Source organism: Apostichopus japonicus, chromosome 7 (assembly GCF_037975245.1).
Source record: "Apostichopus japonicus isolate 1M-3 chromosome 7, ASM3797524v1, whole genome shotgun sequence".
Lineage (NCBI taxonomy): Eukaryota > Metazoa > Echinodermata > Holothuroidea > Aspidochirotida > Stichopodidae > Apostichopus > Apostichopus japonicus.
The window spans coordinates 7,430,516-7,444,108 of record NC_092567.1 but is presented as its reverse complement, the minus strand read 5'-3'; the positions used below and the strand labels follow the sequence as shown (position 1 = coordinate 7,444,108).

Below are 13,593 nucleotides of genomic sequence, written 5' to 3'. Positions count from 1 at the left end.
TACCAATGACAACTGGCTTCTTCCACTCTATGTGGTACACCTACAAGCCATACATTAAATATGCGTTAGTCAAATGTTAAGCCCCATCCCCGGTCCCCAAGATTTTGCGTCTGATTTGCCTCTAAAACATCAAAACAGGCTATAGTTAATTTTCGTATACAGCGCCTGGTCATTTCCCCAACGTTACTATATCCAAACCTAAAGTTTTTATTTGGCACTGAATCTTGACAATTGCAAAAATACGCCGGAAAAGTTAACAATGGTACAGTAGCAAAGGTAACATATAGATTATTCAAATTGATATCGGCCATTCCAACACATTAAGCATGTACAAACAGTACAACGTTTCATTGCACACCTTTGTGCACAGGCATGTATGCAGCAACGTACAGTAAGTTACCGACACACTTAAGTCAATGGAGATTTGGTCGAAACTTCTGATTCATATCTACGGATGCCCTTTAGCTAATTTCCAATTGCCAACAGCCTCTGCTATTAATGAGGCGTAACACACATGTAATATCATAGGCTGCACTGTGGGAGATACAATAGATTATAAGACAAGGTTTCCACAATTTGACCACTGGTGACATTTGACCTCCGCAAAAAACAAAAGGATTGTTGAACTAACTACATACTTTATAAGAGGTTGGTCCAAGCTTCCCTTCTTAAAATATCGTGTTAACGATGTTCACAATTTGGCCCATGGTGACCCCAACCTTTGACCTCCACAAAAATCCATTGGTATCTTGAACTCAATGTGACACAACTACTGTACATACTAAATATGAGATTGGTCCAAGCTTCCCTTCTGGAGATATCGTCATTACAAGGTTTCACAGTTTGACCCCTAATGACATTTGACCTCTAAAGGCAGTAGGCTTTTTCTACTCAATTTGGTACTCCTACACACCAAATATGATATTGGTCCAAACTTCTATTCTAGAGATATCCTGTTTCCAAGTAAGGTTTCACACACACTCATCTGCCGGCATGACTACAAAGGTTGCGATTATCATCGAAACCAAACATGTGCTGGGAAAGAATATTTTATTCCTAGAAGGTGCAATGATTTTACATGAAAAGTAGATATCAAGACAATTTCAGCCCAATACCCCTATGATGCCAAACTCTATGCTGGGTGTTACAAGCATGGACAATATACACAGGCTTTTTATACTTGTAAGCGGAGATAATTTAATATATAAAGCAGTAATATCTATCCACCGGGATATCTCTTACAAGAGAGTTAAAGAATACAAAAATGGTTAATCTTATGTTAAACTGCCATTTTGTGGAACCTAAAGAGAAAAGTAAATGGTCTGAAACTGACTTACGAGTTGCCCTTCATGTCTTCATCTAGATAGTCCTTGATTGTGTAGTTATGAGTTCATCTGCAGGTTTGTCCAGCTGTCAATTTGTTCAGAAAATTCCCGTAAATAGCCTTGTGTAAAAAAAAAAACTTCAACAATATAGACAGTTTCTTTCATTGTGTGCCGTTTAAAGAAGACCTTGTGCAATTCCATGTTCAGTACACTTGCCTAAAATCATCATGACGGTGATCATAGAAAAAACGAATTTAGTACAGAAACATTCCCAATACCAAATGTACGCATACTGTACAACGTATGTTTTCCTTTAAGGAATTTTTTGGCAGCCTATTGGGTATGTAAAAAAACTCCATACAGTATTTTTTTTTTTTTCATAGTGACAGTCCAACTGTAGTTCGGGGATTTTCTATCTTATGATACAGGAGAAAGGAAATGTTAACGTCATGCCAACTTCAACTAATATATTTTGAACAGTGGAGACCGATGGGCGACTGTAACGTCATCGCGACACATCGTTTCAGGAGCTGCAGAGACACTATCATTGGAAAGCTACTGTACATTGTAGCGAGGAAAGGTAACATTTCTGAGAGTAGAATAGCAATTGAGATGAAAAATTCCCAGTGAAGTTAAAAGTTAGCAATCGTTTGAAGATGTAAAACATTCTAGAATTCCCTAACTAGGTTTTCTTCATAATTATGTTGTTCTGAAATAACAAAGTTTTGGAATCACAGCCATACGCAAAGTCTGTACACATTCCAGTGTACTGTATCAAGGCCAAGCTTAGACTGAGATCTTTTGTGTGCACATCTATACGCACAGTCTGTTCACATTCCTGTGTACTGTCTCATGGCCAAGCTAAGAGTGAAATCTGATCGATTCTAATGTGCCGCACTGACGTCACTTCTCGACATAAGTCAGTGTTAGACTTAAATTTTCTGGCAGGACGGGCCAACATTTCAACCACTCTATCGCAGAAACTAACATTCATCACAGGACAAGGCTTAGGGCGATTGAAAGACAAACAGGAGCCCAAGGGCACTACGGGGAATATATGGTTCCTTGCTTGTAAGGAATATTTACAAGGAAGCAGCACTGTTCTAACATTGTTACGTGGTCCGATGTACTGTACACACACAATATTATTGCCAAAATATATCACAAATCAACTGTTGGTCCTTTTGAGAACCTGTTGAGGACCAGGTGACTGATAGGAGCAAGAGTTGGCTTTTTTTTACAGAACTCACAGAATCATCCTACTGTAAATGTTCTTATTAAGAATTTTAACGAAACCAAATGAAACCTTGATCTCTAATAACTTTGCACACAAAGGTTGCAGAGGAGTCATTTATGTACAATTTAGATCGGAATATGGCCACAAAAATTCAAATAGTCAACTTAAAAGAAACTAATACAGGTCAATGGAGGTCAACCTGAGGTCAAAGGTCGCCCAAATGCAGGTCGACTATTGGATTACAATAGCGTAACTTCCAACATCGATGGACATTTGGTTCTTTCTCTCACTATGGGCTATCCACCCACCAAGTTTGGTCATGATCTGTACATCATTTCCTTATTGAGATATCATGTACACAAGTCAAGCGTCACATACACACACACACACACGCCGAGTCGAATGCATAGGCTCCTTGCTTGGCAAAACGCAAGGAACCAAAAATGATATGACCGGAAGGACTGGATCCCATTTATCACTAACATGTTCCTTTAATGGATGTCACTTAAAAACAGGCATGGGCTTTCAGTATGTTATATCTGTCTGGTACTCAATATAAGCATGAAATCCCCCATCAGCATCAGGGGAGAAAACTAAAATTTGGAAAGAATAGATGACATACTGTAGTAGGTGGAATAAATGTTGAGAAAAGGGGAAAAGTCACGTTAAAGGAGGAAAGATAACGCGTTCGGTTAAGGAGACTAACTTACTTTTTTTCAAGGGAGGTTCTGACCGCATATTTTGTTTGTATAGTAAGCTGAAGAAACTTGTGTCAGTAATGTATGAAGGAATCTAGGAAATGTGACTTGGTATATACCTTATTTGTGTAACTGTCCTGTGATCGGAACATATAAAGTGCTTGTGAAAAGGCTTGATTGTGTGCATAGGACATGTGAACATGGGTTAATTTACATGCGTGACATTCAATGTGGTAATGAGAAGATAAATTGAGTTTCTGTTTTAAAGGTGTATGATAATCATTGTGGGATGGAACCATCCGCACCAACAAAGATTTTGAAGGTATGTCTCATCAATCATGTTTTTGAAATTAATATATCACTTCTATTACTGGTCATGATGGTAGTTTCTCATTGTCTTTTATGTACACATGAATTAACACATTGGATTTCAGGATAACACTGCTACCTGAACCAAATCACAGAAAAGAAGGTACCATTTTATGAAACTGTTACAACGGTACACAGAGAAGCAACCTTTGTTGCTGGTCAGAAGGAAACTGAGGAGGGTCCAAAACAGGCACAGGACAATGCAGTCTCGAGTGCAGCAGTACTGGGAAGGGTTTGATAAAGGTTGGGAGCGAATGCAAGACTCCTCAATGCCTGCAGTTCTGAACATGGACACAGAACAACATTTTAGACAGCCATAGTCAGCTGGACAGATCTGGCATTTTTCAGAAACTTACTCCTCGTCTGTCCTCATGGGGAAAACAATGATTTAGCTTTTCCTTGTTAATGTGTTCCAGGTTTCTTCTTCCTATGCCTTAAACACAAGGAATGCTAGTAAGAAAAAGAAACTCACCTTTTTATTTTCCACTCCAAGCATTTGCTTAATGATAAGTATTGTGTACAAGAATCCCTAAATTCTTGTACCATTGTTCAAGTGACTGGAAACTATTTTAATACTCAAGTTTATCAGAAAAAAATACTAAACCATCTAATCACAGCCTTCCACAAAATTCTTCCTATGCCAAATTCTAATTACAGGGAAAAATATCAATAATATGCAGGCCTACCAAGCTGATATTGATAGAACTCAGACCAAACCACCTAGGCCTTAATACTTTCAACAATGCATTCCATACCTACCAGCTTTTACTCTTACCACAGCCTAGATATGCCTTCCTCGGTTCCTCCCCTAAAAACAATACTTTCCTCCCTTAATCAGTTACTAGATATTCTTTCATTACCAAAAAAAATTCTTGACACATTGCCCCCAATTAGTCCCTTGAAAATATGTTATCTTCTTTCACTAAAATCTCCTAAATCACATAAATATTTACTTCAGTTCTTTCACTACCTAATTTAACTCTTTCCACTTAGTCTAGCCAATATGCCTTCCCTCATTCCGCTCCTGAGAAATGTTTGTTTCCTCCCCTGAAAAACGTTAGTTTCCTCCCCTAAAACTTAAGATTTAGGGGCGGAAAGTAATGTTTTTTAGGGGAGGAAACTGACACAGAAACAAGTTAGGAAATTAATGGAAGGGCTAGTGCCATCAGTGATGGGGTCATTATCTGCAGCATAACTATTGAATTCAGCCCACTGCTACTACAACTTCACTAATTATGTCTTATTTTATGGTACTGGGCAATATCATCACTGCATTGCTATCACTGTATCAGTGTCACTTAAATTTGGAAGTTACATTGTAACATACCACAGTAAAGTGAGCCGCACTTTCAGCCGCGTTTTCAAACGATGAGAGGTGACAGCAATTGTTGAAGTTAGAGTGTGCATACTCGAAATGTGCAACTAGACAGGCTAGCGAAACGCAATACGGTGTCTTGTAATGGCCATTATTCATCATAAGTCTGACAACAGGCACATTAGTTTTACATTTAATATTAATAATAAAAATTATCTCAATTTAAAATAACTTGGCAATTTGATTTTTCCCTCTTTTCAGGCTCAAACTATATTAGCTTCGTGATGTAAAGAAAAATCACCGTTGGACGCTTTTCGAGGACAAACGTGCACCTAAGGGAAACATGAAACATATACAGATCATAAATTAATCCCCATATCATTTCAATTTTGTGAGGGCAAGGCGTCCATTCTGAATCTTTATTTAACGTAAAATGAATGTGAGGACGGGTCAACGTGTGCGTCGAAAAGGAGACTGATGTAAATATAGACTTTTTTTTCACAGATCAAAATTGAGCGAGTGAGTGCATGTATATGTTTTGTCGTAATACCCTTGTAGTTTTCTATACCACCATGACTAAAGGAGAGACGTAACCATAATTGATGAAAAAATAATAAAAAATATATGGAATGATAAGTATCATCAGCTTTACAAAAGTTTATACTCAAATTACTATATGTTGTAGAACTACTTTTACTCAGACCCTCATGTGAAGATTGGAATGATCCACGGCCAAAAAAGGATATATGACGTCATCATATACCCCTTCCCCAAAACAATTTACGACTGATTTCAAAGTAAACATCGGATGTGCGGCTGAGTCTATATCTGCAATTGGCCTCATAGAAAATCATTCAAATTCATATATATTATAGAAATACTCTTCATCTATACCCTCATGTAAAGATTGGAGTGATCCGATGCCCACACAAGGATATATGACGTCATCAAATACCCCTTTCTCAAAAATATTGGGTGTTCAAATTAAGGCTTAACTTTACACATAAATCGAATGTGCGGCTGAGTTTATATCTGCAATTGGCCTCATAGAAAATCATTCAAATTCATATAGATTGTAGAACTACTCTTCATCTACACCCTCATGTTAAGATTGGAGTGATCCGATGCCCACACAAGGATATATGACGTCATCAAATACCCCTTCCTCAAAAATATTGGGTGTTCAAATTAAGGCTTAACTTTACACATAAATCGAATGTGCGGCTGAGTTTATATCTGCAATTGGCCTCATAGAAAATCATTCAAATTCATATAGATTGTAGAACTACTCTTTATCTATACCCCCATGTTAAGATTGGAGTGATCCGATGCCCACACAAGGATATATGACGTCATCAAATACCCCTTCCTCAAACATATTAACACGAGATTTCAAAATGCTTAACTTTACGCATACATCGAATGTGCGGCTGAGTTTATATCTACAATTGGCCTCATAGAAAACCATTCAAATTCATATATATTGTAGAACTACTCTTCATCTATACCCTCATGTAAAGATTGGAGTGATCCGATGCCCACACAAGGATATATGACGTCATCGAATACCCCTTCCTCAAACATATTAACACGAGATTTCAAAATGCTTAACTTTACGCATAAATCGAATGTGCGGCTGAGTTTATATCTGCAATTGGCCTCATAGAAAATCATTCAAATTCATATATATTGTAGAACTACTCTTCATCTATACCCTCATGTTAAGATTGGAGTGATCCGATGCCCACACAAGGATATATGACGTCATCAAATACCCCTTCCTCAAACATATTAACACGAGATTTCAAAATGCTTAACTTTACGCATAAATCGAATGTGCGGCTGAGTTTATATCTGCAATTGGCCTCATAGAAAATCATTCAAATTCATATATATTGTAGAACTACTCTTCATCTATACCCTCATGTAAAGATTGGAGTGATCCGATGCCCACACAAGGATATATGACGTCATCAAATACCCCTTCCTCAAAAATATTGGGTGTTCAAATTAAGGCTTAACTTTACACATAAATCGAATGTGCGGCTGAGTTTATATCTGTTTTTGGCCTCATACAAAATCCTTCAAATTCATATATTTTGTAGAACTACTCTTCATCTATACCCTCATGTAAAGATTGGAGTGATCCAATGCCCACACAAGGATATATGACGTCATCAAATACCCCTTCCTCAAAAATATTGGGTGTTCAAATTAAGGCTTAACTTTACACATAAATCGAATGTGCGGCTGAGTTTATATCTGCAATTGGCCTCATACAAAATCCTTCAAATTCATATATTTTGTAGAACTACTCTTCATCTATACCCTCATGTAAAGATTGGAGTGATCCGATGCCCACACAAGAATATATGACGTCATCAAATACCCCTTCCTCAAACATATTAACACGAGATTTCAAAATGCTTAACTTTACGCATAAATCGAATGTGCGGCTGACTTTATATCTGCAATTGGCCTCATAGAAAATCATTCAAATTCATATATGTTGTAGAACTACTCTTCATCTATACCCTCATGTAAAGATTGGAGTGATCCGATGCCCACACAAGGATATATGACGTCATCAAATACCCCTTCCTCAAAAATATTGGGTGTTCAAATTAAGGCTTAACTTTACACATAAATCGAATGTGCGGCTGACTTTATATCTGCAATTGGCCTAATAGAAAATCCTTCAAATTCATATAGATTGTAGAACCACTCTTCATCTACACCCTCATGTAAAGATTGGAGTGATCCGATGCCCACACAAGGATATATGACGTCATCAAATACCCCTTCCTTAAAAATATTGGGTGTTCAAATTAAGGCTTAACTTTACACATAAATCGAATGTGCGGCTGACTTTATATCTGCAATTGGCCTCATAGAAAATCATTCAAATTCATATATGTTGTAGAACCACTCTTCATCTACACCCTCATGTAAAGATTGGAGTGATCCGATGCCCACACAAGGATATATGACGTCATCAAATACCCCTTTCTCAAAAATATTGGGTGTTCAAATTAAGGCTTAACTTTACACATAAATCGAATGTGCGGCTGACTTTATATCTGCAATTGGCCTCATAGAAAATCATTCAAATTCATTTATGTTGTAGAACTACTCTTCATCTATACCCTCATGTAAAGATTGGAGTGATCCGATGCCCACACAAGGATATATGACGTCATCAAATACCCCTTCCTCAAAAATATTGGGTGTTCAAATTAAGGCTTATAACTTTACACATAAATCGAATGTGCGGCTGAGTTTATATCTGCAATTGGCCTCATACAAAATCCTTCAAATTCATATATTTTGTAGAACTACTCTTCATCCATACCCTCATGTTAAGATTGGAGTGATCCGATGCCCACACAAGGATATATGACGTCATCAAATACCCCTTCCTCAAACATATTAACACGAGATTTCAAAATGCTTAACTTTACGCATAAATCGAATGTGCGGCTGAGTTTATATCTGCAATTGGCCTCATAGAAAATCCTTCAAATTCATATATATTATAGAACTACTCTTCATCTATACCCTCATGTAAAGATTGGAGTGATCCGATGCCCACACAAGGATATATGGCGTCATCAAATACCCCTTCCTCAAACATATTCACACGAGATTTCAAAATGCTTAACTTTACGCATAAATCGAATGTGCGGCTGACTTTATATCTGCAATTGGCCTCATAGAAAATCCTTCAAATTCATATATATTGTAGAACTACTCTTCATCTATACCCTCATGTTAAGATTGGAGTGATCCGATGCCCACACAAGGATATATGACGTCATCAAATACCCCTTCCTTAAAAATATTGGGTGTTCAAATTAAGGCTTAACTTTACACATAAATCGAATGTGCGGCTGAGTTTATATCTGCAATTGGCCTCATAGAAAATCCTTCAAATTCATATATGTTGTAGAACTACTCTTCATCTACACCCTCATGTAAAGATTGGAGTGATCCGATGCCCACACAAGGATATATGACGTCATCAAATACCCCTTCCTCAAACATATTAACACGAGATTTCAAAATGCTTAACTTTACGCATAAATCGAATGTGCGGCTGAGATTATATCTGCAATTGGCCACATAGAAAATCATTAAAATTCATATATGTTGTAGAACCACTCTTCATCTACACCCTCATGTTAAGATTGGAGTGATCCGATGCCCACACAAGGATATATGACGTCATCAAATAACCCTTCCTCAAACATATTAACACGAGATTTCAAAATGCTTAACTTTACGCATAAATCGAATGTGCGGCTGAGTTTATATCTGCAATTGGCCTCATAGAAAATCCTTCAAATTCATATATATTATAGAACTACTCTTCATCTATACCCTCATGTAAAGATTGGAGTGATCCGATGCCCACACAAGGATATATGGCGTCATCAAATACCCCTTCCTCAAACATATTCACACGAGATTTCAAAATGCTTAACTTTACGCATAAATCGAATGTGCGACTGACTTTATATCTGCAATTGGCCTCATAGAAAATCCTTCAAATTCATATATATTGTAGAACTACTCTTCATCTATACCCTCATGTTAAGATTGGAGTGATCCGATGCCCACACAAGGATATATGACGTCATCAAATACCCCTTCCTTAAAAATATTGGGTGTTCAAATTAAGGCTTAACTTTACACATAAATCGAATGTGCGGCTGAGTTTATATCTGCAATTGGCCTCATAGAAAATCCTTCAAATTCATATATGTTGTAGAACCACTCTTCATCTACACCCTCATGTAAAGATTGGAGTGATCCGATGCCCACACAAGGATATATGACGTCATCAAATACCCCTTCCTCAAAAATATTGGGTGTTCAAATAAAGGCTTAACTTTACACATAAATCGAATGTGCGGCTGAGTTTATATCTGCAATTGGCCTCATAGAAAAACCTTCAAATTCATATATATTGTAGAACTACTCTTCATCTATACCCTCATGTAACGATTGGAGTGATCCGATGCCCACACAAGGATATATGACGTCATCAAATACCCCTTCCTCAAAAATATTGGGTGTTCAAATTAAGGCTCAACTTTACACATAAATCGAATGTGCGGCTGACTTTATATCTGCAATTGGCCTCATAGAAAATCCTTCAAATTCATATATATTATAGAACTACTCTTCATCTATACCCTCATGTAAAGATTGGAGTGATCCGATGCCCACACAAGGATATATGACGTCATCAAATACCCCTTCCTCAAAAATATTGGGTGTTCAAATTAAGGCTTAACTTTACACATAAATCGAATGTGCGGCTGAGTTTATATCTGCAATTGGCCTCATAGAAAATCATTCAAATTCATATATATTGTAGAACTACTCTTCATTTACACCCTCGTGTAAAGATTGGAGTGATCCGATGCCCAGACAAGGATATATGACGTCATCAAATACCCCTTCCTCAAAAATATTGGGTGTTCAAATTAAGGCTTAACTTTACACATAAATCGAATGTGCGGCTGACTTTATATCTGCAATTGGCCTCATAGAAAATCATTCAAATTCATATATATTGTAGAACTACTCTTCATCTATACCCTCGTGTAAAGATTGGAGTGATCCGATGCCCACACAAGGATATATGACGTCATCAAATACCCCTTCCTTAAAAATATTGGGTGTTCAAATTAAGGCTTAACTTTACACATAAATCGAATGTGCGGCTGAGTTCATATCTGCAATTGGCCTCATAGAAAATCCTTCAAATTCATATAGATTGTAGAACTACTCTTCATCTATACCCTCATGTAAAGATTGGAGTGATCCGATGCCCACACAAGGATATATGGCGTCATCAAATACCCCTTCCTCAAACATATTCACACGAGATTTCAAAATGCTTAACTTTACGCATAAATCGAATGTGCGGCTGACTTTATATCTGCAATTGGCCTCATAGAAAATCCTTCAAATTCATATATATTGTAGAACTACTCTTTATCTATACCCTCATGTAAAGATTGGAGTGATCCGATGCCCACACAAGGATATATGACGTCATCAAATACCCCTTTCTCCAAAATATTCACACGAGATTTCAAATTATAGCTTAACTTTACACATACACCGAAATAAAATATTTTTCGACAGTTTAACTATTTAGTTTCCGTCTTTCTATTTCCTATCCTCTCATTCCTGTTTTCTAGTATTTCTTCCCATCTCTTCTCTCATGTTTTCTTTGTGCCAACTGGATTGGTGTCTGGGCAGGGGGGCCGACGTTATCCCACCACCCGTATAATCGGCTCTGTGATACGACTTCACTTTAACTGTATACTTGATATGCGTATATCGCTACACTGCTATACAAATGCAGTTGCATTTACACTTGTTGAAGGCTCCCGTTTTCCCATGTCTATTTCCATATGTAAGGCTGAAATGATTCAAAGATAAGTTCAAGATGTGATTGATGCCATTATTAAACGGTCTCTGACACATTCCATGCAGCCAATTCAGATCAAATCCGTTGAGTGTCTAGTCACGTTTAGTTGGAAATTAGGATTCACTTCGGGGCTTGCTTGAATATGTCATCATGTTTGCAAATATAGCCTATTTCGTCGTGTTTAAAATATTTTTTATTTTTTATTTTGGGATTAAATGTAAGTTTGATATGTGATTTTAAATATATATCATCTTGGTGTTTAACATCTTTGGTAAAAGCATATGTTTGCTTGTGAATTGACATATATTTTCAATGTATGTGCATTTCATATTATATTGTTTATGTATACTTAGTTTGTGTTTTTATACATGCTTCTTTGCCTCTTGTTTCGCTTTTGCGGTCATGGCCGCCCATATGCTGATTGGTGAGTGACATAATCTATCATTTACGAAGAAATGTAAGTAAAACCTTTCACTATGACGCAATCGTTGAATTGTGGCTTTGTGTAGAGGTTTAAATTCTTAATGTTAAGATAAAGCTGACACCGAGAAAGGAAAAGTTAACCAACTGATGACCGCAAAGGCGTTCTATACCGCCACTGTCGTCCAAGTTTGATGAATTTGCCAATTAGTATATATTTATCAGTTTATGACAGTAAACAGATTCGACTTCCTGTTTAGTGGGTGATGGGGGGGGGGGAGGGGTGGCACGTTTTGGCTGTAAACGGGGTCACTTTATTCGTTGAACATTAAAACGTGTGTGCACCAGGTATTCGGAAGCCATCACTAGAATTCCTCTTAAGGGTTGTTTTGGCTACATATCGCTAGATCGACTGTTCAACGTAACAAGGGTTTAGGATTTGTAAATTAATTGAATTCGACCAGTTGGAGAAGTGCACTGTTATTCGCTTCCGTTTCATATGAGCGGCTACACTTTGTGAGACCATGCCATTTTCGAAAAAGTACAAGTTTTCGGAAGAAGAAGTCCTACGCTGCATTGCTAAAGGTTGGTACTGCTTATACAAATACCCATTATGCAATTTCAAGTAATAATTGAAGGTTCTAGCGGCTAGCCATCATTTGTTTCGAGGCTAGGTTGAAAGGGTGCCGCAGGCTACTACTGCTATAGCAGATATACAGTTAGTATATTTATTATATTTATATATTTATTTCGAATAAGGCTGTCGCAGGATGTACCCGGCCCGTGATTTGATTGGTTGATATTCCGCAAGTTGTTTGCAAATATTAGAGCTTCTATGGTATATTACTTGCACAAAAAACTAAACCAGGATTCCTTAGAGCGTTTAATTCATAGGCGTAAAAAAACTGCCCCCCCCCCAAATTTCCAGAGGACAAGAAATTCGGGCAAAAGTCCTGAAAAATTTGGGCAGCCTAAGAGGAGGAAAAAAATATATATATTATATATATATATATATATATATATATATATATATATATATATATATATATATATATATATATATATATATATATATATATATATATATATGCAATGGAGGTAAACGACAAAGGCAAATGAATATATATCAATGAAAATCGTAAAGATTTTCATTTATATATATATATATATATATATATATATATATATATATATATATATATATATATATATATATATATATATATATATATACATTCCAGAGGACAAGAAATTCGGGCAAAGTCCTGAAAAATTTGGGCAGCCTAAGAGGAGGAAAAAAAATATATATATTTATATATATATATATATATATATATATATATATATATATATATATATATATATATATATATATATATATATATATTTATATATATATATATATATATATATATATATATATATATATATATATATATATATATATATATATATATATATATATATATATATATATATATATATATATGCAATGGAGGTAAACGACAAAGGCAAATGAATATATATAAATGAAAATCGTAACGATTTTCATGGAATTGTCAGGCAAAAATTTGAAAAGATTCGGGCAAGCTACTCCATATATATATATATATATATATATATATATATATATATATATATATATATATATATATATATATATATATATATATATGGAGTAGCTTGCCCGAATCTTTTCAAATTTTTGCCTGACAATTCCATGATTGTCTTTATTTAGCATCATGATGCCCGAATATCTCCGTGTAACACCACCGTAAGCG

At 36.1% G+C, this 13,593-nt stretch overlaps 1 protein-coding gene across 1 annotated transcript in view; it reads right to left on the bottom strand.

Annotated features, from left to right (window-relative positions):
• LOC139970061 (uncharacterized) overlaps positions 1–13,593 on the bottom strand; it is a 126,865-nt gene that overhangs the window by 98,304 nt on the left and 14,968 nt on the right. Inside the window, exon 2 of the mRNA XM_071975693.1 lies at positions 1,338–1,444. The gene's annotated coding sequence lies outside the window, so the exon portion shown is untranslated. The remainder of the gene's footprint in view (positions 1–1,337; positions 1,445–13,593) is intronic.